The sequence below is a fragment of the Taudactylus pleione genome, unplaced genomic scaffold (genome assembly GCF_031769625.1).
Source record: "Taudactylus pleione unplaced genomic scaffold, aTauple2 ptg000317l, whole genome shotgun sequence".
In the NCBI taxonomy this organism is placed as follows: Eukaryota; Metazoa; Chordata; class Amphibia; order Anura; family Myobatrachidae; genus Taudactylus; species Taudactylus pleione.
Window position 1 is genome coordinate 4248251 of NW_028284718.1, and position 24294 is coordinate 4272544.

Genomic DNA, 24294 nt, shown 5'->3' on the forward strand with positions numbered 1-24294 from the left:
GTCCGGGATTTGAACCGAGGACTTCTCGCACACTAAATGAGAATCATACCCCTAGACAAACGAGCCACCTACCTGAAGATTTTTCTTCGGATTTTTCAATTTATTTTTAGAAAATAGCTTTTTGTTTTTAAAACACCATATACATTTATGTAAAAATGAATTTGTAGAATAAATAAAATATTTCCTTATGGTCCAATAGATAGTTTTCTAAGGTATGCATATAGGAAAAGTGCAGGGACAAGATTTGTGAGTGCCTACAGAGTTTGGGCTTCTCTCATGGACGAAGCTAAAGACTTGTCATTTGCAATGTACAAATCATGCTTCCAGACACAGAAGAAAGGCAAAAGAAAACCTTGCAATTTCATTTTTGAACTTTTTGTGTTTCAAAGTGAGACTTTTCTTTTAAAACATTCAAAGCTATCTAGACAGAAGGGAACCTGCAGTTTTCCTGATATACCACAATACGGTTGAAATTTTAATAAGTATGCTCTTATTTGTAGTACAACTAAAATGTTTCCGTAAGATTCTATTGATAGTTTTCTATGTGTGCTTATTTGGAAAGTGCAGTGACAAGATATAAAAATGGCGACAGAGTTTGGACTTGTCTGATCGATAAAACCCAAGACTTGTAAATAGCTATGTGTAAATCATGCATAAATAGAAGAAAGGCAATAGGAAAATGATGAAGGCAAGATTCATAAGTATGTACAAATTCTATTGGGAGTATGGCAAAAACAAAACTCAGTTGATGCTATTGACTTAGCCAATTGAGAAAATCAGATATATATAAACCATGAGATGCACCGTAAAAAGAAAGAGAGGGCTCGTCAGGGAATTGAACCAGGGACCTGTCGCGCCCAAAATGAAAATCATAGAATCATCAAGTAAGCATGTTTTATTTGATGTCTTAACCAATTTTATGCGAAAATTATATTATTTTAAAGCAGTCACTAATGTGTACAAGGAGGAAATATTAGCATAAATAAAATATTTCCTAATAGTCAATAATTTTCTAAGTATACTTGCTTGAAAATTGCTGTGCAAAGTTTTATGATGCCCAGCAGAGTTTTTCTGATGGATAAAACCCAAGACATGTCACATGCTGTGTGCAGATAAGTACTTACAAATAATTTTAGCAGTTTGACAAAAAACAAAATTCAATTGTGCAAATTAGAAAATACAATCTATTTTGAGAGTTTTGAAAAAACAACATTCAGTTGAAATTCACTCAGGAAATTGACTACTATAAGATAATAGAACCATTTCAAAGAATCTGAAAATCTGGGCTCGTCCGGGATTCTAACCCGGGACCTCTCGCAACCTAAGCGAGAATCATACCCCTAGACCAACGAGCCACCTACCTAAAGATCTTTCTTTGGATTTTTCAATTGATTTTTAGAAAATAGCTTTTTGTTTTTAAAACACCATATACATTTATGTAAAAATGAATTTGTAGAATAAATAAAATATTTCCTTATGGTCCAGTAGATAGTTTTCTAAGGTATGCATATAGGAAAAGTGCAGGGACAAGATTTGTGAGTGCCTACAGAGTTTGGGCTTCTCTCATGGACGAAGCTAAAGACTTGTCATTTGCAATGTACAAATCATGCTTCCAGACACAGAAGAAATGCAAAAGAAAACCTTGCAATTTCATTTTTGAACTTTTTGTGTTTCAAAGTGAGACTATTCTTTTAAAACATTCAAAGCTATCTAGACTGAAGGGAACCTGCAGTTTTCCTGATATACCACAATACGGTTGAAATTTTAATAAGTATGCTCTTATTTGTTGTACAACTAAAATGTTTCCGTAAGATTCTATTGATAGTTTTCTATGTGTGCTTATTTGGAAAGTGCAGTGACAAGATATAAAAATGGCGACAGAGATTGGACTTGTCTGATCGATAAAACCCAAGACTTGTAAAAAGCTATGTGTAAATCATGCATAAATAGAAGAAAGGCAATAGGAAAATGATGAAGGCAAGATTCATAAGTATGTACAAATTCTATTGGGAGTATGGCAAAAACAAAACTCAGTTGATGCTATTGACTTAGCCAATTGAGAAAATCAGATATATATAAACCATGAGATGCACCGTAAAAAGAAAGAGAGGGCTCGTCAGGGAATTGAACCAGGGACCTGTCGCGCCCAAAACGAAAATCATAGAATCATCAAGTAAGCATGTTTTATTTGATATCTTAACCAATTTTATGGGAAAATTATATTATTTTAAAGCAGTCACTAATGTGTACAAGGAGGAAATATTAGCATAAATAAAATATTTCCTAATAGTCAATAATTTTCTAAGTATACTTGATTGAAAATTGCTGTACAAAGTTTTATGATGCCCAGCAGAGTTTTTCTGATGGATAAAACCCAAGACATGTCACATGCTGTGTGCAGATAAGTACTTACAAATAATTTTAGCAGTTTGACAAAAAACAAAATTCAATTGTGCAAATTAGTAAATACAATCTATTTTGAGAGTTTTGTAAAAACAACATTCAGTTGAAATTCACTCAGGAAATTGACTACTATAAGATAATAGAACCATTTCAAAGAATCTGAAAATCTGGACTCGTCCGGGATTTGAACCCTGGACCTCTCGCACCCTAAGCGAGAATCATACCCCTAGACAAACGAGCCACCTACCTGAAGATTTTTCTTTGGATTTTTCAATTGATTTTAAGAAAATAGCTTTTTGTTTTTAAAACACCATATACATTTATGTAAAAATTAATTTGTAGAATAAATAAAATATTTCCTTATGGTCCAGTAGATAGTTTTCTAAGGTATGCATATAGGAAAAGAGCAGGGACAAGATTTGTGAGTTCCTACAGAGTTTGGGCTTCTCTCATGGACGAAGCTAAAGACTTGTCATTTGCAATGTACAAATCATGCTTCCAGACACAGAAGAAAGGCAAAAGAAAACCTTGCAATTTCATTTTTGAACTTTTTGTGTTTCAAAGTGAGACTATTCTTTTAAAACATTCAAAGCTATCTAGACAGAAGGGAACCTGCAGTTTTCCTGATATACCACAATACGGTTGAAATTTTAATAAGTATGCTCTTATTTGTAGTATAACTAAAATGTTTCCGTAAGATTCTATTGATAGTTTTCTATGTGTGCTTATTTGGAAAGTGCAGTGACAAGATATAAAAATGGCGACAGAGTTTGGACTTGTCTGATCGATAAAACCCAAGACTTGTAAATAGCTATGTGTAAATCATGCATAAATAGAAGAAAGGCAATAGGAAAATGATGAAGGCAAGATTCATAAGTATGTACAAATTCTATTGGGAGTATGGCAAAAACAAAACTCAGTTGATGCTATTGACTTAGCCAATTGAGAAAATCAGATATATATAAACCATGAGATGCACCGTAAAAAGAAAGAGAGGGCTCGTCAGGGAATTGAACCAGGGACCTGTCGCGCCCAAAACGAAAATCATAGAATCATCAAGTAAGCATGTTTTATTTGATATCTTAACCAATTTTATGGGAAAATTATATTATTTTAAAGCAGTCACTAATGTGTACAAGGAGGAAATATTAGCATAAATAAAATATTTCCTAATAGTCAATAATTTTCTAAGTATACTTGATTGAAAATTGCTGTACAAAGTTTTATGATGCCCAGCAGAGTTTTTCTGATGGATAAAACCCAAGACATGTCACATGCTGTGTGCAGATAAGTACTTACAAATAATTTTAGCAGTTTGACAAAAAACAAAATTCAATTGTGCAAATTAGTAAATACAATCTATTTTGAGAGTTTTGTAAAAACAACATTCAGTTGAAATTCACTCAGGAAATTGACTACTATAAGATAATAGAACCATTTCAAAGAATCTGAAAATCTGGACTCGTCCGGGATTTGAACCCTGGACCTCTCGCACCCTAAGCGAGAATCATACCCCTAGACAAACGAGCCACCTACCTGAAGATTTTTCTTTGGATTTTTCAATTGATTTTAAGAAAATAGCTTTTTGTTTTTAAAACACCATATACATTTATGTAAAAATTAATTTGTAGAATAAATAAAATATTTCCTTATGGTCCAGTAGATAGTTTTCTAAGGTATGCATATAGGAAAAGAGCAGGGACAAGATTTGTGAGTTCCTACAGAGTTTGGGCTTCTCTCATGGACGAAGCTAAAGACTTGTCATTTGCAATGTACAAATCATGCTTCCAGACACAGAAGAAAGGCAAAAGAAAACCTTGCAATTTCATTTTTGAACTTTTTGTGTTTCAAAGTGAGACTATTCTTTTAAAACATTCAAAGCTATCTAGACAGAAGGGAACCTGCAGTTTTCCTGATATACCACAATACGGTTGAAATTTTAATAAGTATGCTCTTATTTGTAGTATAACTAAAATGTTTCCGTAAGATTCTATTGATAGTTTTCTATGTGTGCTTATTTGGAAAGTGCAGTGACAAGATATAAAAATGGCGACAGAGTTTGGACTTGTCTGATCGATAAAACCCAAGACTTGTAAATAGCTATGTGTAAATCATGCATAAATAGAAGAAAGGCAATAGGAAAATGATGAAGGCAAGATTCATAAGTATGTACAAATTCTATTGGGAGTATGGCAAAAACAAAACTCAGTTGATGCTATTGACTTAGCCAATTGAGAAAATCAGATATATATAAACCATGAGATGCACCGTAAAATGAAAGAGAGGGCTCGTCAGGGAATTGAACCAGGGACCTGTAGCGCCCAAAATGAAAATCATAGAATCATCAAGTAGCATGTTTTATTTGATATCTTAACCAATTTTATGTGAAAATTATATTATTTTAAAGCAGTCACTAATGTGTACAAGGTGGAAATATTAGCATAAATAAAATATTTCCTAATAGTCAATAATTTTCTAAGTATACTTGCTTGAAAATTGCTGTGCAAAGTTTTATGATGCCCAGCAGAGTTTTTCTGATGGATAAAACCCAAGACATGTCACATGCTGTGTGCAGATAAGTACTTACAAATAATTTTAGCAGTTTGACAAAAAACAAAATTCAATTGTGCAAATTAGTAAATACAATCTATTTTGAGAGTTTTGAAAAAACAACATTCAGTTGAAATTCACTCAGGAAATTGACTACAATAAGATAATAGAACCATTTCAAAGAATCTGAAAATCTGGGCTCATCCGGGATTTGAACCCGGGACCTCTCGCACCCTAAGCGAGAATCATACCCCTAGACAAACGAGCCACCTACCTGAAGATTTTTCTTTGGATTTTTCAATTGATTTTAAGAAAATAGCTTTTTGTTTTTAAAACACCATATACATTTATGTAAAAATTAATTTGTAGAATAAATAAAATATTTCCTTATGGTCCAGTAGATAGTTTTCTAAGGTATGCATATAGGAAAAGAGCAGGGACAAGATTTGTGAGTTCCTACAGAGTTTGGGCTTCTCTCATGGACGAAGCTAAAGACTTGTCATTTGCAATGTACAAATCATGCTTCCAGACACAGAAGAAAGGCAAAAGAAAACCTTGCAATTTCATTTTTGAACTTTTTGTGTTTCAAAGTGAGACTATTCTTTTAAAACATTCAAAGCTATCTAGACAGAAGGGAACCTGCAGTTTTCCTGATATACCACAATACGGTTGAAATTTTAATAAGTATGCTCTTATTTGTAGTATAACTAAAATGTTTCCGTAAGATTCTATTGATAGTTTTCTATGTGTGCTTATTTGGAAAGTGCAGTGACAAGATATAAAAATGGCGACAGAGTTTGGACTTGTCTGATCGATAAAACCCAAGACTTGTAAATAGCTATGTGTAAATCATGCATAAATAGAAGAAAGGCAATAGGAAAATGATGAAGGCAAGATTCATAAGTATGTACAAATTCTATTGGGAGTATGGCAAAAACAAAACTCAGTTGATGCTATTGACTTAGCCAATTGAGAAAATCAGATATATATAAACCATGAGATGCACCGTAAAATGAAAGAGAGGGCTCGTCAGGGAATTGAACCAGGGACCTGTAGCGCCCAAAATGAAAATCATAGAATCATCAAGTAGCATGTTTTATTTGATATCTTAACCAATTTTATGTGAAAATTATATTATTTTAAAGCAGTCACTAATGTGTACAAGGTGGAAATATTAGCATAAATAAAATATTTCCTAATAGTCAATAATTTTCTAAGTATACTTGCTTGAAAATTGCTGTGCAAAGTTTTATGATGCCCAGCAGAGTTTTTCTGATGGATAAAACCCAAGACATGTCACATGCTGTGTGCAGATAAGTACTTACAAATAATTTTAGCAGTTTGACAAAAAACAAAATTCAATTGTGCAAATTAGTAAATACAATCTATTTTGAGAGTTTTGAAAAAACAACATTCAGTTGAAATTCACTCAGGAAATTGACTACAATAAGATAATAGAACCATTTCAAAGAATCTGAAAATTTGGGCTCGTCCGGGATTTGAACCCGGGACCTCTCGCACCCTAAGCGAGAAACATACCCCTAGGCCAACCTGAAAATTTTTCTTTGGATTTTTCAATTGATTTTAAGAAAATAGCTTTTTGTTTTTAAAACACCATATACATTTATGTAAAAATTAATTTGTAGAATAAATAAAATATTTCCTTATGGTCCAGTAGATAGTTTTCTAAGGTATGCATATAGGAAAAGTGCAGGGACAAGATTTGTGAGTGCCTACAGAGTTTGGGCTTCTCTCATGGATGAAGCTAAAGACTTGTCATTTGCAATGTACAAATCATGCTTCCAGACACAGAAGAAAGGCAAAAGAAAACCTTGCAATTTCATTATTGAACTTTTTGTGTTTCAAAGTGAGACTATTCTTTTAAAACATTCAAAGCTATCTAGACAGAAGGGAACCTGCAGTTTTCCTGATATACCACAATACGGTTGAAATTTTAATAAGTATGCTCTTATTTGTAGTACAACTAAAATGTTTCCGTAAGATTCTATTGATAGTTTTCTATGTGTGCTTATTTGGAAAGTGCAGTGACAAGATATAAAAATGGCGACAGAGTTTGGACTTGTCTGATCGATAAAACCCAAGACTTGTAAAAAGCTATGTGTAAATAATGCATAAATAGAAGAAAGGCAATAGGAAAATGATGAAGGCAAGATTCATAAGTATGTACAAATTCTATTGGGAGTATGGCAAAAACAAAACTCAGTTGATGCTATTGACTTAGCCAATTGAGAAAATCAGATATATATAAACCATGAGATGCACCGTAAAATGAAAGAGAGGGCTCGTCAGGGAATTGAACCAGGGACCTGTAGCGCCCAAAATGAAAATCATAGAATCATCAAGTAGCATGTTTTATTTGATATCTTAACCAATTTTATGTGAAAATTATATTATTTTAAAGCAGTCACTAATGTGTACAAGGTGGAAATATTAGCATAAATAAAATATTTCCTAATAGTCAATAATTTTCTAAGTATACTTGCTTGAAAATTGCTGTGCAAAGTTTTATGATGCCCAGCAGAGTTTTTCTGATGGATAAAACCCAAGACATGTCACATGCTGTGTGCAGATAAGTACTTACAAATAATTTTAGCAGTTTGACAAAAAACAAAATTCAATTGTGCAAATTAGTAAATACAATCTATTTTGAGAGTTTTGAAAAAACAACATTCAGTTGAAATTCACTCAGGAAATTGACTACAATAAGATAATAGAACCATTTCAAAGAATCTGAAAATTTGGGCTCGTCCGGGATTTGAACCCGGGACCTCTCGCACCCTAAGCGAGAAACATACCCCTAGGCCAACCTGAAAATTTTTCTTTGGATTTTTCAATTGATTTTAAGAAAATAGCTTTTTGTTTTTAAAACACCATATACATTTATGTAAAAATTAATTTGTAGAATAAATAAAATATTTCCTTATGGTCCAGTAGATAGTTTTCTAAGGTATGCATATAGGAAAAGTGCAGGGACAAGATTTGTGAGTGCCTACAGAGTTTGGGCTTCTCTCATGGATGAAGCTAAAGACTTGTCATTTGCAATGTACAAATCATGCTTCCAGACACAGAAGAAAGGCAAAAGAAAACCTTGCAATTTCATTATTGAACTTTTTGTGTTTCAAAGTGAGACTATTCTTTTAAAACATTCAAAGCTATCTAGACAGAAGGGAACCTGCAGTTTTCCTGATATACCACAATACGGTTGAAATTTTAATAAGTATGCTCTTATTTGTAGTACAACTAAAATGTTTCCGTAAGATTCTATTGATAGTTTTCTATGTGTGCTTATTTGGAAAGTGCAGTGACAAGATATAAAAATGGCGACAGAGTTTGGACTTGTCTGATCGATAAAACCCAAGACTTGTAAAAAGCTATGTGTAAATAATGCATAAATAGAAGAAAGGCAATAGGAAAATGATGAAGGCAAGATTCATAAGTATGTACAAATTCTATTGGGAGTATGGCAAAAACAAAACTCAGTTGATGCTATTGACTTAGCCAATTGAGAAAATCAGATATATATAAACCATGAGATGCACCGTAAAATGAAAGAGAGGGCTCGTCAGGGAATTGAACCAGGGACCTGTAGCGCCCAAAATGAAAATCATAGAATCATCAAGTAGCATGTTTTATTTGATATCTTAACCAATTTTATGTGAAAATTATATTATTTTAAAGCAGTCACTAATGTGTACAAGGTGGAAATATTAGCATAAATAAAATATTTCCTAATAGTCAATAATTTTCTAAGTATACTTGCTTGAAAATTGCTGTGCAAAGTTTTATGATGCCCAGCAGAGTTTTTCTGATGGATAAAACCCAAGACATGTCACATGCTGTGTGCAGATAAGTACTTACAAATAATTTTAGCAGTTTGACAAAAAACAAAATTCAATTGTGCAAATTAGTAAATACAATCTATTTTGAGAGTTTTGAAAAAACAACATTCAGTTGAAATTCACTCAGGAAATTGACTACTATAAGATAATAGAACCATTTCAAAGAATCTGAAAATTTGGGCTTGTCCGGGATTTGAACCCGGGACCTCTCGCACCCTAAGCGAGAATCATACCCCCAGGCCAACAGGCCACCTACCTGAAAATTTTTCTTTGGATTTTTCAATTGATTTTAAGAAAATAGCTTTTTGTTTTTAAAACACCATATACATTTATGTAAAAATTAATTTGTAGAATAAATAAAATATTTCCTTATGGTCCAGTAGATAGTTTTCTAAGGTATGCATATAGGAAAAGTGCAGGGACAAGATTTGTGAGTGTCTACAGAGTTTGGGCTTCTCTCATGGACGAAGCTAAAGACTTGTCATTTGCAATGTACAAATCATGCTTCCAGACACAGAAGAAAGGCAAAAGAAAACCTTGCAATTTCATTTTTGAACTTTTTGTGTTTCAAAGTGAGACTATTCTTTTAAAACATTCAAAGCTATCTAGACAGAAGGGAACCTGCAGTTTTCCTGATATACCACAATACGGTTGAAATTTTAATAAGTATGCTCTTATTTGTAGTACAACTAAAATGTTTCCGTAAGATTCTATTGATAGTTTTCTATGTGTGCTTATTTGGAAAGTGCAGTGATAAGATATAAAAATGGCGACAGAGTTTGGACTTGTCTGATCGATAAAACCCAAGACTTGTAAAAAGCTATGTGTAAATAATGCATAAATAGAAGAAAGGCAATAGGAAAATGATGAAGGCAAGATTCATAAGTATGTACAAATTCTATTGGGAGTATGGCAAAAACAAAACTCAGTTGATGCTATTGACTTAGCCAATTGAGAAAATCAGATATATATAAACCATGAGATGCACCGTAAAAAGAACGAGAGGGCTCGTCAGGGAATTGAACCAGGGACCTGTCGCGCCCAAAACGAAAATCATAGAATCATCAAGTAAGCATGTTTTATTTGATATCTTAACCAATTTTATGTGAAAATTATATTATTTTAAAGCAGTCACTAATGTGTACAAGGAGGAAATATTAGCATAAATAAAATATTTCCTAATAGTCAATAATTTTCTAAGTATACTTGCTTGAAAATTGCTGTGCAAAGTTTTATGATGCCCAGCAGAGTTTTTCTGATGGATAAAACCCAAGACATGTCACATGCTGTGTGCAGATAAGTACTTACAAATAATTTTAGCAGTTTGACAAAAAACAAAATTCAATTGTGCAAATTAGTAAATACAATCTATTTTGAGAGTTTTGAAAAAACAACATTCAGTTAAAATTCACTCAGGAAATTGACTACTATAAGATAATAGAACCATTTCAAAGATTCTGAAAATCTGGGCTCGTCCGGGATTCTAACCCGGGACCTCTCGCAACCTAAGCGAGAATCATACCCCTAGACCAACAAGCCACCTACCTAAAGATCTTTCTTTGGATTTTTCAATTGATTTTTAGAAAATAGCTTTTTGTTTTTAAAACACCATATACATTTATGTAAAAATGAATTTGTAGAATAAATAAAATATTTCCTTATGGTCCAGTAGATAGTTTTCTAAGGTATGCATATAGGAAAAGTGCAGGGACAAGATTTGTGAGTGCCTACAGAGTTTGGGCTTCTCTCATGGACGAAGCTAAAGACTTGTCATTTGCAATGTACAAATCATGCTTCCAGACACAGAAGAAAGGCAAAAGAAAACCTTGCAATTTCATTTTTGAACTTTTTGTGTTTCAAAGTGAGACTATTCTTTTAAAACATTCAAAGCTATCTAGACAGAAGGGAACCTGCAGTTTTCCTGATATACCACAATACGGTTGAAATTTTAATAAGTATGCTCTTATTTGTAGTATAACTAAAATGTTTCCGTAAGATTCTATTGATAGTTTTCTATGTGTGCTTATTTGGAAAGTGCAGTGACAAGATATAAAAATGGCGACAGAGTTTGGACTTGTCTGATCGATAAAACCCAAGACTTGTAAATAGCTATGTGTAAATCATGCATAAATAGAAGAAAGGCAATAGGAAAATGATGAAGGCAAGATTCATAAGTATGTACAAATTCTATTGGGAGTATGGCAAAAACAAAACTCAGTTGATGCTATTGACTTAGCCAATTGAGAAAATCAGATATATATAAACCATGAGATGCACCGTAAAATGAAAGAGAGGGCTCGTCAGGGAATTGAACCAGGGACCTGTAGCGCCCAAAATGAAAATCATAGAATCATCAAGTAGCATGTTTTATTTGATATCTTAACCAATTTTATGTGAAAATTATATTATTTTAAAGCAGTCACTAATGTGTACAAGGTGGAAATATTAGCATAAATAAAATATTTCCTAATAGTCAATAATTTTCTAAGTATACTTGCTTGAAAATTGCTGTGCAAAGTTTTATGATGCCCAGCAGAGTTTTTCTGATGGATAAAACCCAAGACATGTCACATGCTGTGTGCAGATAAGTCCTTACAAATAATTTTAGCAGTTTGACAAAAAACAAAATTCAATTGTGCAAATTAGTAAATACAATCTATTTTGAGAGTTTTGAAAAAACAACATTCAGTTGAAATTCACTCAGGAAATTGACTACTATAAGATAATAGAACCATTTCAAAGAATCTGAAAATTTGGGCTTTTCCGGGATTTGAACCCGGGACCTCTCGCACCCTAAGCGAGAATCATACCCCTAGGCCAACAGGCCACCTACCTGAAAATTTTTCTTTGGATTTTTCAATTGATTTTAAGAAAATAGCTTTTTGTTTTTAAAACACCATATACATTTATGTAAAAATTAATTTGTAGAATAAATAAAATATTTCCTTATGGTCCAGTAGATAGTTTTCTAAGGTATGCATATAGGAAAAGTGCAGGGACAAGATTTGTGAGTGTCTACAGAGTTTGGGCTTCTCTCATGGACGAAGCTAAAGACTTGTCATTTGCAATGTACAAATCATGCTTCCAGACACAGAAGAAAGGCAAAAGAAAACCTTGCAATTTCATTTTTGAACTTTTTGTGTTTCAAAGTGAGACTATTCTTTTAAAACATTCAAAGCTATCTAGACAGAAGGGAACCTGCAGTTTTCCTGATATACCACAATACGGTTGAAATTTTAATAAGTATGCTCTTATTTGTAGTACAACTAAAATGTTTCCGTAAGATTCTATTGATAGTTTTCTATGTGTGCTTATTTGGAAAGTGCAGTGATAAGATATAAAAATGGCGACAGAGTTTGGACTTGTCTGATCGATAAAACCCAAGACTTGTAAAAAGCTATGTGTAAATAATGCATAAATAGAAGAAAGGCAATAGGAAAATGATGAAGGCAAGATTCATAAGTATGTACAAATTCTATTGGGAGTATGGCAAAAACAAAACTCAGTTGATGCTATTGACTTAGCCAATTGAGAAAATCCGATATATATAAACCATGAGATGCACCGTAAAAAGAACGAGAGGGCTCGTCAGGGAATTGAACCAGGGAACTGTCGCGCCCAAAACGAAAATCATAGAATCATCAAGTAAGCATGTTTTATTTGATATCTTAACCAATTTTATGCGAAAATTATATTATTTTAAAGCAGTCACTAATGTGTACAAGGAGGAAATATTAGCATAAATAAAATATTTCCTAATAGTCAATAATTTTCTAAGTATACTTGCTTGAAAATTGCTGTGCAAAGTTTTATGATGCCCAGCAGAGTTTTTCTGATGGATAAAACCCAAGACATGTCACATGCTGTGTGCAGATAAGTACTTACAAATAATTTTAGCAGTTTGACAAAAAACAAAATTCAATTGTGCAAATTAGTAAATACAATCTATTTTGAGAGTTTTGAAAAAACAACATTCAGTTGAAATTCACTCAGGAAATTGACTACTATAAGATAATAGAACCATTTCAAAGATTCTGAAAATCTGGGCTCGTCCGGGATTCTAACCCGGGACCTCTCGCAACCTAAGCGAGAATCATACCCCTAGACCAATGAGCCACCTACCTAAAGATCTTTCTTTGGATTTTTCAATTGATTTTTAGAAAATAGCTTTTTGTTTTTAAAACACCATATACATTTATGTAAAAATGAATTTGTAGAATAAATAAAATATTTCCTTATGGTCCAGTAGATAGTTTTCTAAGGTATGCATATAGGAAAAGTGCAGGGACAAGATTTGTGAGTGTCTACAGAGTTTGGGCTTCTCTCATGGACGAAGCTAAAGACTTGTCATTTGCAATGTACAAATCATGCTTCCAGACACAGAAGAAAGGCAAAAGAAAACCTTGCAATTTCATTTTTGAACTTTTTGTGTTTCAAAGTGAGACTATTCTTTTAAAACATTCAAAGCTATCTAGACAGAAGGGAACCTGCAGTTTTCCTGATATACCACAATACGGTTGAAATTTTAATAAGTATGCTCTTATTTGTAGTACAACTAAAATGTTTCCGTAAGATTCTATTGATAGTTTTCTATGTGTGCTTATTTGGAAAGTGCAGTGATAAGATATAAAAATGGCGACAGAGTTTGGACTTGTCTGATCGATAAAACCCAAGACTTGTAAAAAGCTATGTGTAAATAATGCATAAATAGAAGAAAGGCAATAGGAAAATGATGAAGGCAAGATTCATAAGTATGTACAAATTCTATTGGGAGTATGGCAAAAACAAAACTCAGTTGATGCTATTGACTTAGCCAATTGAGAAAATCAGATATATATAAACCATGAGATGCACCGTAAAAAGAACGAGAGGGCTCGTCAGGGAATTGAACCAGGGACCTGTCGTGCCCAAAACGAAAATCATAGAATCATCAAGTAAGCATGTTTTATTTGATATCTTAACCAATTTTATGCGAAAATTATATTATTTTAAAGCAGTCACTAATGTGTACAAGGAGGAAATATTAGCATAAATAAAATATTTCCTAATAGTCAATAATTTTCTAAGTATACTTGCTTGAAAATTGCTGTGCAAAGTTTTATGATGCCCAGCAGAGTTTTTCTGATGGATAAAACCCAAGACATGTCACATGCTGTGTGCAGATAAGTACTTACAAATAATTTTAGCAGTTTGACAAAAAACAAAATTCAATTGTGCAAATTAGTAAATACAATCTATTTTGAGAGTTTTGAAAAAACAACATTCAGTTGAAATTCACTCAGGAAATTGACTACTATAAGATAATAGAACCATTTCAAAGATTCTGAAAATCTGGGCTCGTCCGGGATTCTAACCCGGGACCTCTCGCAACCTAAGCGAGAATCATACCCCTAGACCAACAAGCCACCTACCTAAAGATCTTTCTTTGGATTTTTCAATTGATTTTTAGAAAATAGCTTTTTGTTTTTAAAACACCATATACATTTATGTAAAAATGAATTTGTAGAATAAATAAAATATTTCCTTATGGTCCAGTAGATAGTTTTCTAAGGTATGCATATAGGAAAAGTGCAGGGACAAGATTTGTGAGTGCCTACAGAGTTTGGGCTTCTCTCATGGACGAAGCTAAAGACTTGTCATTTGCAATGTACAAATCATGCTTCCAGACACAGAAGAAAGGCAAAAGAAAACCTTGCAATTTCATTTTTGAACTTTTTGTGTTTCAAAGTGAGACTATTCTTTTAAAACATTCAAAGCTATCTAGACAGAAGGGAACCTGCAGTTTTCCTGATATACCACAATACGGTTGAAATTTTAATAAGTATGCTCTTATTTGTAGTATAACTAAAATGTTTCCGTAAGATTCTATTGATAGTTTTCTATGTGTGCTTATTTGGAAAGTGCAGTGACAAGATATAAAAATGGCGACAGAGTTTGGACTTGTCTGATCGATAAAACCCAAGACTTGTAAATAGCTATGTGTAAATCATGCATAAATAGAAGAAAGGCAATAGGAAAATGATGAAGGCAAGATTCATAAGTATGTACAAATTCTATTGGGAGTATGGCAAAAACAAAACTCAGTTGATGCTATTGACTTAGCCAATTGAGAAAATCAGATATATATAAACCATGAGATGCACCGTAAAATGAAAGAGAGGGCTCGTCAGGGAATTGAACCAGGGACCTGTAGCGCCCAAAATGAAAATCATAGAATCATCAAGTAGCATGTTTTATTTGATATCTTAACCAATTTTATGTGAAAATTATATTATTTTAAAGCAGTCACTAATGTGTACAAGGTGGAAATATTAGCATAAATAAAATATTTCCTAATAGTCAATAATTTTCTAAGTATACTTGCTTGAAAATTGCTGTGCAAAGTTTTATGATGCCCAGCAGAGTTTTTCTGATGGATAAAACCCAAGACATGTCACATGCTGTGTGCAGATAAGTACTTACAAATAATTTTAGCAGTTTGACAAAAAACAAAATTCAATTGTGCAAATTAGTAAATACAATCTATTTTGAGAGTTTTGAAAAAACAACATTCAGTTGAAATTCACTCAGGAAATTGACTACTATAAGATAATAGAACCATTTCAAAGAATCTGAAAATTTGGGCTTGTCCGGGATTTGAACCCGGGACCTCTCGCACCCTAAGCGAGAATCATACCCCTAGGCCAACCTGAAAATTTTTCTTTGGATTTTTCAATTGATTTTAAGAAAATAGCTTTTTGTTTTTAAAACACCATATACATTTATGTAAAAATTAATTTGTAGAATAAATAAAATATTTCCTTATGGTCCAGTAGATAGTTTTCTAAGGTATGCATATAGGAAAAGTGCAGGGACAAGATTTGTGAGTGCCTACAGAGTTTGGGCTTCTCTCATGGACGAAGCTAAAGACTTGTCATTTGCAATGTACAAATCATGCTTCCAGACACAGAAGAAAGGCAAAAGAAAACCTTGCAATTTCATTATTGAACTTTTTGTGTTTCAAAGTGAGACTATTCTTTTAAAACATTCAAAGCTATCTAGACAGAAGGGAACCTGCAGTTTTCCTGATATACCACAATACGGTTGAAATTTTAATAAGTATGCTCTTATTTGTAGTACAACTAAAATGTTTCCGTAAGATTCTATTGATAGTTTTCTATGTGTGCTTATTTGGAAAGTGCAGTGACAAGATATAAAAATGGCGACAGAGTTTGGACTTGTCTGATCGATAAAACCCAAGACTTGTAAAAAGCTATGTGTAAATAATGCATAAATAGAAGAAAGGCAATAGGAAAATGATGAAGGCAAGATTCATAAGTATGTACAAATTCTATTGGGAGTATGGCAAAAACAAAACTCAGTTGATGCTATTGACTTAGCCAATTGAGAAAATCAGATATATATAAACCATGAGATGCACCGTAAAATGAAAGAGAGGGCTCGTCAGGGAATTGAACCAGGGACCTGTAGCGCCCAAAATGAAAATCATAGAATCATCAAGTAGCATGTTTTATTTGATATCTTAACCAATTTTATGTGAAAATTATATTATTTTAAAGCAGTCACTAATGTGTACAAGGTGGAAATATTAGCATAAATAAAATATTTCCTAATAGTCAATAATTTTCTAAGTATACTTGCTTGAAAATTGCTGTGCAAAGTTTTATGATGCCCAGCAGAGTTTTTCTGATGGATAAAACCCAAGACATGTCACATGCTGTGTGCAGATAAGTACTTACAAATAATTTTAGCAGTTTGACAAAAAACAAAATTCAATTGTGCAAATTAGTAAATACAATCTATTTTGAGAGTTTTGAAAAAACAACATTCAGTTGAAATTCACTCAGGAAATTGACTACTATAAGATAATAGAACCATTTCAAAGATTCTGAAAATCTGGGCTCGTCCGGGATTCTAACCCGGGACCTCTCGCAACCTAAGCGAGAATCATACCCCTAGACCAACAAGCCACCTACCTAAAGATCTTTCTTTGGATTTTTCAATTGATTTTAAGAAAATAGCTTTTTGTTTTTAAAACACCATATACATTTATGTAAAAATTAATTTGTAGAATAAATAAAACATTTCCTTATGGTCCAGTAGATAGTTTTCTAAGGTATGCATATAGGAAAAGTGCAGGGACAAGATTTGTGAGTGTCTACAGAGTTTGGGCTTCTCTCATGGACGAAGCTAAAGACTTGTCATTTGCAATGTACAAATCATGCTTCCAGACACAGAAGAAAGGCAAAAGAAAACCTTGCAATTTCATTTTTGAACTTTTTGTGTTTCAAAGTGAGACTATTCTTTTAAAACATTCAAAGCTATCTAGACAGAAGGGAACCTGCAGTTTTCCTGATATACCACAATACGGTTGAAATTTTAATAAGTATGCTCTTATTTGTAGTACAACTAAAATGTTTCCGTAAGATTCTATTGATAGTTTTCTATGTGTGCTTATTTGGAAAGTGCAGTGATAAGATATAAAAATGGCGACAGAGTTTGGACTTGTCTGATCGATAAAACCCAAGACTTGTAAAAAGCTATGTGTAAATAATGCATAAATAGAAGAAAGGCAATAGGAAAATGATGAAGGCAAGATTCATAAGTATGTACAAATTCTATTGGGAGTATGGCAAAAACAAAACTCAGTTGATGCTATTGACTTAGCCAATTGAGAAAATCAGATATATATAAACCATGAGATGCACCGTAAAAAGAACGAGAGGGCTCGTCAGGGAATTGAACCAGGGACCTGTCGCGCCCAAAACGAAAATCATAGAATCATCAAGTAAGCATGTTTTATTTGATATCTTAACCAATTTTATGCGAAAATTATATTATTTTAAAGCAGTCACTAATGTGTACAAGGAGGAAATATTAGCATAAATAAAATATTTCCTAATAGTCAATAATTTTCTAAGTATACTTGCTTGAAAATTGCTGTGCAAAGTTTTATGATGCCCAGCAGAGTTTTTCTGATGGATAAAACCCAAGACATGTCACATGCTGTGTGCAGATAAGTACTTACAAATAATTTTAGCAGTTTGACAAAAAACAAAATTCAATTGTGCAAATTAGTAAATACAATCTATTTTGAGAGTTTTGAAAAAACAACATTCAGTTGAAATTCACTCAGGAAATTGACTACTATAAGATAATAGAACCATTTCAAAGATTCTGAAAATCTGGGCTCGTCCGGGATTCTAACCCGGGACCTCTCGCAACCTAAGCGAGAATCATACCCCTAGACCAACAAGCCACCTACCTAAAGATCTTTCTTTGGATTTTTCAATTGATTTTTAGAAAATAGCTTTTTGTTTTTAAAACACCATATACATTTATGTAAAAATGAATTTGTAGAATAAATAAAATATTTCCTTATGGTCCAGTAGATAGTTTTCTAAGGTATGCATATAGGAAAAGTGCAGGGACAAGATTTGTGAGTGCCTACAGAGTTTGGGCTTCTCTCATGGATGAAGCTAAAGACTTGTCATTTGCAATGTACAAATCATGCTTCCAGACACAGAAGAAAGGCAAAAGAAAACCTTGCAATTTCATTTTTGAACTTTTTGTGTTTCAAAGTGAGACTATTCTTTTAAAACATTCAAAGCTATCTAGACAGAAGGGAACCTGCAGTTTTCCTGATATACCACAATACGGTTGAAATTTTAATAAGTATGCTCTTATTTGTAGTACAACTAAAATGTTTCCGTAAGATTCTATTGATAGTTTTCTATGTGTGCTTATTTGGAAAGTGCAGTGATAAGATATAAAAATGGCGACAGAGTTTGGACTTGTCTGATCGATAAAACCCAAGACTTGTAAAAAGCTATGTGTAAATAATGCATAAATAGAAGAAAGGCAATAGGAAAATGATGAAGGCAAGATTCATAAGTATGTACAAATTCTATTGGGAGTATGGCAAAAACAAAACTCAGTTGATGCTATTGACTTAGCCAATTGAGAAAATCAGATATATATAAACCATGAGATGCACCGTAAAAAGAAAGAGAGGGCTCGTCAGGGAATTGAACCAGGGACCTGTCGCGCCCAAAACAAAAATCATAGAATCATCAAGTAAGCATGTTTTATTTGATATCTTAACCAATTTTATGCGAAAATTATATTATTTTAAAGCAGTCACTAATGTGTACAAGGAGGAAATATTAGCATAAATAAAATATTTCCTAATAGTCAATAATTTTCTAAGTATACTTGCTTGAAAATTGCTGTGCAAAGTTTTATGATGCCCAGCAGAGTTTTTCTGATGGATAAAACCCAAGACATGTCACATGCTGTGTGCAGATAAGTACTTACAAATAATTTTAGCAGTTTGACAAAAAACAAAATTCAATTGTGCAAATTAGTAAATACAATCTATTTTGAGAGTTTTGAAAAAACAACATTCAGTTGAAATTCACTCAGGAAATTGACTACTATAAGATAATAGAACCATTTCAAAGATTCTGAAAATCTGGGCTCGTCCGGGATTCTAACCCGGGACCTCTCGCAACCTAAGCGAGAATCATACCCCTAGACCAACAAGCCACCTACCTAAAGATCTTTCTTTGGATTTTTCAATTGATTTTTAGAAAATAGCTTTTTGTTTTTAAAACACCATATACATTTATGTAAAAATGAATTTGTAGAATAAATAAAATATTTCCTTATGGTCCAGTAGATAGTTTTCTAAGGTATGCATAGAGGAAAAGTGCAGGGACAAGATTTGTGAGTGCCTACAGAGTTTGGGCTTCTCTCATGGACGAAGCTAAAGACTTGTCATTTGCAATGTACAAATCATGCTTCCAGACACAGAAGAAATGCAAAAGAAAACCTTGCAATTTCATTTTTGAACTTTTTGTGTTTCAAAGTGAGACTATTCTTTTAAAACATTCAAAGCTATCTAGACTGAAGGGAACCTGCAGTTTTCCTGATATACCACAATACGGTTGAAATTTTAATAAGTATGCTCTTATTTGTTGTACAACTAAAATGTTTCCGTAAGATTCTATTGATAGTTTTCTATGTGTGCTTATTTGGAAAGTGCAGTGACAAGATATAAAAATGGCGACAGAGTTTGGACTTGTCTGATCGATAAAACCCAAGACTTGTAAAAAGCTATGTGTAAATCATGCATAAATAGAAGAAAGGCAATAGGAAAATGATGAAGGCAAGATTCATAAGTATGTACAAATTCTATTGGGAGTATGGCAAAAACAAAACTCAGTTGATGCTATTGACTTAGCCAATTGAGAAAATCAGATATATATAAACCATGAGATGCACCGTAAAAAGAAAGAGAGGGCTCGTCAGGGAATTGAACCAGGGACCTGTCGCGCCCAAAACGAAAATCATAGAATCATCAAGTAAGCATGTTTTATTTGATATCTTAACCAATTTTATGGGAAAATTATATTATTTTAAAGAAGTCACTAATGTGTACAAGGAGGAAATATTAGCATAAATAAAATATTTCCTAATAGTCAATAATTTTCTAAGTATACTTGCTTGAAAATTGCTGTACAAAGTTTTATGATGCCCAGCAGAGTTTTTCTGATGGATAAAACCCAAGACATGTCACATGCTGTGTGCAGATAAGTACTTACAAATAATTTTAGCAGTTTGACAAAAAACAAAATTCAATTTTGCAAATTAGTAAATACAATCTATTTTGAGAGTTTTGAAAAAACAACATTCAGTTGAAATTCACTCAGGAAATTGACTACAATAAGATTATAGAACCATTTCAAAGAATCTGAAAATTTGGGCTTGTCTGGGATTTGAACCCGGGACCTCTTGCACCCTAAGTGAGAATCATACCCCTAGGCCAACAGGCCACCTACCCGAAAATTTTTCTTTGGATTTTTCAATTGATTTTAAGAAAATAGCTTTTTGTTTTTAAAACACCATATACATTTATGTAAAAATGAATTTGTAGAATAAATAAAATATTTCCTTATGGTCCAGTAGATAGTTTTCTAAGGTATGCATATAGGAAAAGTGCAGGGACAAGATTTGTGAGTGCCTACAGAGTTTGGGCTTCTCTCATGGACGAATCTAAAGACTTGTCATATGCAATGTACAAATCATGCTTCCAGACACAGAAGAAAGGCAAAAGAAAACCTTGCAATTTCATTTTTTTACTTTTTGTGTTTCAAAGTGAGACTATTCTTTTAAAACATTCAAAGCTATCTAGACAGAAGGGAACCTGCAGTTTTCCTGATATACCACAATACGGTTGAAATTTTAATAAGTATGCTCTTATTTGTAGTACAACTAAAATGTTTCCGTAAGATTCTATTGATAGTTTTCTATGTGTGCTTATTTGGAAAGTGCAGTGATAAGATATAAAAATGGCGACAGAGTTTGGACTTGTCTGATCGATAAAACCCAAGACTTGTAAAAAGCTATGTGTAAATAATGCATAAATAGAAGAAAGGCAATAGGAAAATGATGAAGGCAAGATTCATATGTATGTACAAATTCTATTGGGAGTATGGCAAAAACAAAACTCAGTTGATGCTATTGACTTAGCCAATTGAGAAAATCAGATATATATAAACCATGAGATGCACCGTAAAAAGAAAGAGAGGGCTCGTCAGGGAATTGAACCAGGGACCTGTCGCGCCCAAAACGAAAATCATAGAATCATCAAGTAAGCATGTTTTATTTGATATCTTAACCAATTTTATGCGAAAATTATATAATTTTAAAGCAGTCACTAATGTGTACAAGGAGGAAATATTAGCATAAATAAAATATTTCCTAATAGTCAATAATTTTCTAAGTATACTTGCTTGAAAATTGCTGTGCAAAGTTTTATGATGCCCAGCAGAGTTTTTCTGATGGATAAAACCCAAGACATGTCACATGCTGTGTGCAGATAAGTACTTACAAATAATTTTAGCAGTTTGACAAAAAACAAAATTCAATTGTGCAAATTAGTAAATACAATCTATTTTGAGAGTTTTGAAAAAACAACATTCAGTTGAAATTCACTCAGGAAATTGACTACTATAAGATAATAGAACCATTTCAAAGATTCTGAAAATCTGGGCTCGTCCGGGATTCTAACCCGGGACCTCTCGCAACCTAAGCGAGAATCATACCCCTAGACCAACAAGCCACCTACCTAAAGATCTTTCTTTGGATTTTTCAATTGATTTTTAGAAAATAGCTTTTTGTTTTTAAAACACCATATACATTTATGTAAAAATGAATTTGTAGAATAAATAAAATATTTCCTTATGGTCCAGTAGATAGTTTTCTAAGGTATGCATAGAGGAAAAGTGCAGGGACAAGATTTGTGAGTGCCTACAGAGTTTGGGCTTCTCTCATGGACGAAGCTAAAGACTTGTCATTTGCAATGTACAAATCATGCTTCCAGACACAGAAGAAATGCAAAAGAAAACCTTGCAATTTCATTTTTGAACTTTTTGTGTTTCAAAGTGAGACTATTCTTTTAAAACATTCAAAGCTATCTAGACTGAAGGGAACCTGCAGTTTTCCTGATATACCACAATACGGTTGAAATTTTAATAAGTATGCTCTTATTTGTTGTACAACTAAAATGTTTCCGTAAGATTCTATTGATAGTTTTCTATGTGTGCTTATTTGGAAAGTGCAGTGACAAGATATAAAAATGGCGACAGAGTTTGGACTTGTCTGATCGATAAAACCCAAGACTTGTAAAAAGCTATGTGTAAATCATGCATAAATAGAAGAAAGGCAATAGGAAAATGATGAAGGCAAGATTCATAAGTATGTACAAATTCTATTGGGAGTATGGCAAAAACAAAACTCAGTTGATGCTATTGACTTAGCCAATTGAGAAAATCAGATATATATAAACCATGAGATGCACCGTAAAAAGAAAGAGAGGGCTCGTCAGGGAATTGAACCAGGGACCTGTCGCGCCCAAAACGAAAATCATAGAATCATCAAGTAAGCATGTTTTATTTGATATCTTAACCAATTTTATGGGAAAATTATATTATTTTAAAGAAGTCACTAATGTGTACAAGGAGGAAATATTAGCATAAATAAAATATTTCCTAATAGTCAATAATTTTCTAAGTATACTTGCTTGAAAATTGCTGTACAAAGTTTTATGATGCCCAGCAGAGTTTTTCTGATGGATAAAACCCAAGACATGTCACATGCTGTGTGCAGATAAGTACTTACAAATAATTTTAGCAGTTTGACAAAAAACAAAATTCAATTTTGCAAATTAGTAAATACAATCTATTTTGAGAGTTTTGAAAAAACAACATTCAGTTGAAATTCACTCAGGAAATTGACTACAATAAGATTATAGAACCATTTCAAAGAATCTGAAAATTTGGGCTTGTCTGGGATTTGAACCCGGGACCTCTTGCACCCTAAGTGAGAATCATACCCCTAGGCCAACAGGCCACCTACCCGAAAATTTTTCTTTGGATTTTTCAATTGATTTTAAGAAAATAGCTTTTTGTTTTTAAAACACCATATACATTTATGTAAAAATGAATTTGTAGAATAAATAAAATATTTCCTTATGGTCCAGTAGATAGTTTTCTAAGGTATGCATATAGGAAAAGTGCAGGGACAAGATTTGTGAGTGCCTACAGAGTTTGGGCTTCTCTCATGGACGAATCTAAAGACTTGTCATATGCAATGTACAAATCATGCTTCCAGACACAGAAGAAAGGCAAAAGAAAACCTTGCAATTTCATTTTTTAACTTTTTGTGTTTCAAAGTGAGACTATTCTTTTAAAACATTCAAAGCTATCTAGACAGAAGGGAACCTGCAGTTTTCCTGATATACCACAATACGGTTGAAATTTTAATAAGTATGCTCTTATTTGTAGTACAACTAAAATGTTTCCGTAAGATTCTATTGATAGTTTTCTATGTGTGCTTATTTGGAAAGTGCAGTGATAAGATATAAAAATGGCGACAGAGTTTGGACTTGTCTGATCGATAAAACCCAAGACTTGTAAAAAGCTATGTGTAAATAATGCATAAATAGAAGAAAGGCAATAGGAAAATGATGAAGGCAAGATTCATAAGTATGTACAAATTCTATTGGGAGTATGGCAAAAACAAAACTCAGTTGATGCTATTGACTTAGCCAATTGAGAAAATCAGATATATATAAACCATGAGATGCACCGTAAAAAGAAAGAGAGGGCTCGTCAGGGAATTGAACCAGGGACCTGTCGCGCCCAAAACGAAAATCATAGAATCATCAAGTAAGCATGTTTTATTTGATATCTTAACCAATTTTATGCGAAAATTATATTATTTTAAAGCAGTCACTAATGTGTACAAGGAGGAAATATTAGCATAAATAAAATATTTCCTAATAGTCAATAATTTTCTAAGTATACTTGCTTGAAAATTGCTGTGCAAAGTTTTATGATGCCCAGCAGAGTTTTTCTGATGGATAAAACCCAAGACATGTCACATGCTGTGTGCAGATAAGTACTTACAAATAATT

The 24294-nt window shown here is 32.9% G+C and overlaps 7 non-coding genes across 7 annotated transcripts; all 7 read right to left on the reverse strand.

Moving 5' to 3' along the window:
- Positions 1-1283: 1283 nt before the first annotated feature.
- Positions 1284-1355, reverse strand: TRNAP-AGG (transfer RNA proline (anticodon AGG)). Its single transcript has one exon. It is a non-coding gene; the product is annotated as a tRNA-Pro (tRNA).
- A 3794-nt stretch (positions 1356-5149) lies between these two features.
- On the reverse strand, positions 5150-5221 carry TRNAP-AGG (transfer RNA proline (anticodon AGG)). Its single transcript has one exon. It is a non-coding gene; the product is annotated as a tRNA-Pro (tRNA).
- A 5059-nt stretch (positions 5222-10280) lies between these two features.
- Positions 10281-10352, reverse strand: TRNAP-AGG (transfer RNA proline (anticodon AGG)). The gene has a single exon. It is a non-coding gene; the product is annotated as a tRNA-Pro (tRNA).
- A 3794-nt stretch (positions 10353-14146) lies between these two features.
- TRNAP-AGG (transfer RNA proline (anticodon AGG)) lies at positions 14147-14218 on the reverse strand. The gene has a single exon. It is a non-coding gene; the product is annotated as a tRNA-Pro (tRNA).
- A 2493-nt stretch (positions 14219-16711) lies between these two features.
- Positions 16712-16783, reverse strand: TRNAP-AGG (transfer RNA proline (anticodon AGG)). Its single transcript has one exon. It is a non-coding gene; the product is annotated as a tRNA-Pro (tRNA).
- Positions 16784-18000: 1217 nt separating this feature from the next.
- On the reverse strand, positions 18001-18072 carry TRNAP-AGG (transfer RNA proline (anticodon AGG)). Its single transcript has one exon. It is a non-coding gene; the product is annotated as a tRNA-Pro (tRNA).
- Positions 18073-19289: 1217 nt separating this feature from the next.
- On the reverse strand, positions 19290-19361 carry TRNAP-AGG (transfer RNA proline (anticodon AGG)). The gene has a single exon. It is a non-coding gene; the product is annotated as a tRNA-Pro (tRNA).
- Positions 19362-24294: the final 4933 nt, after the last annotated feature.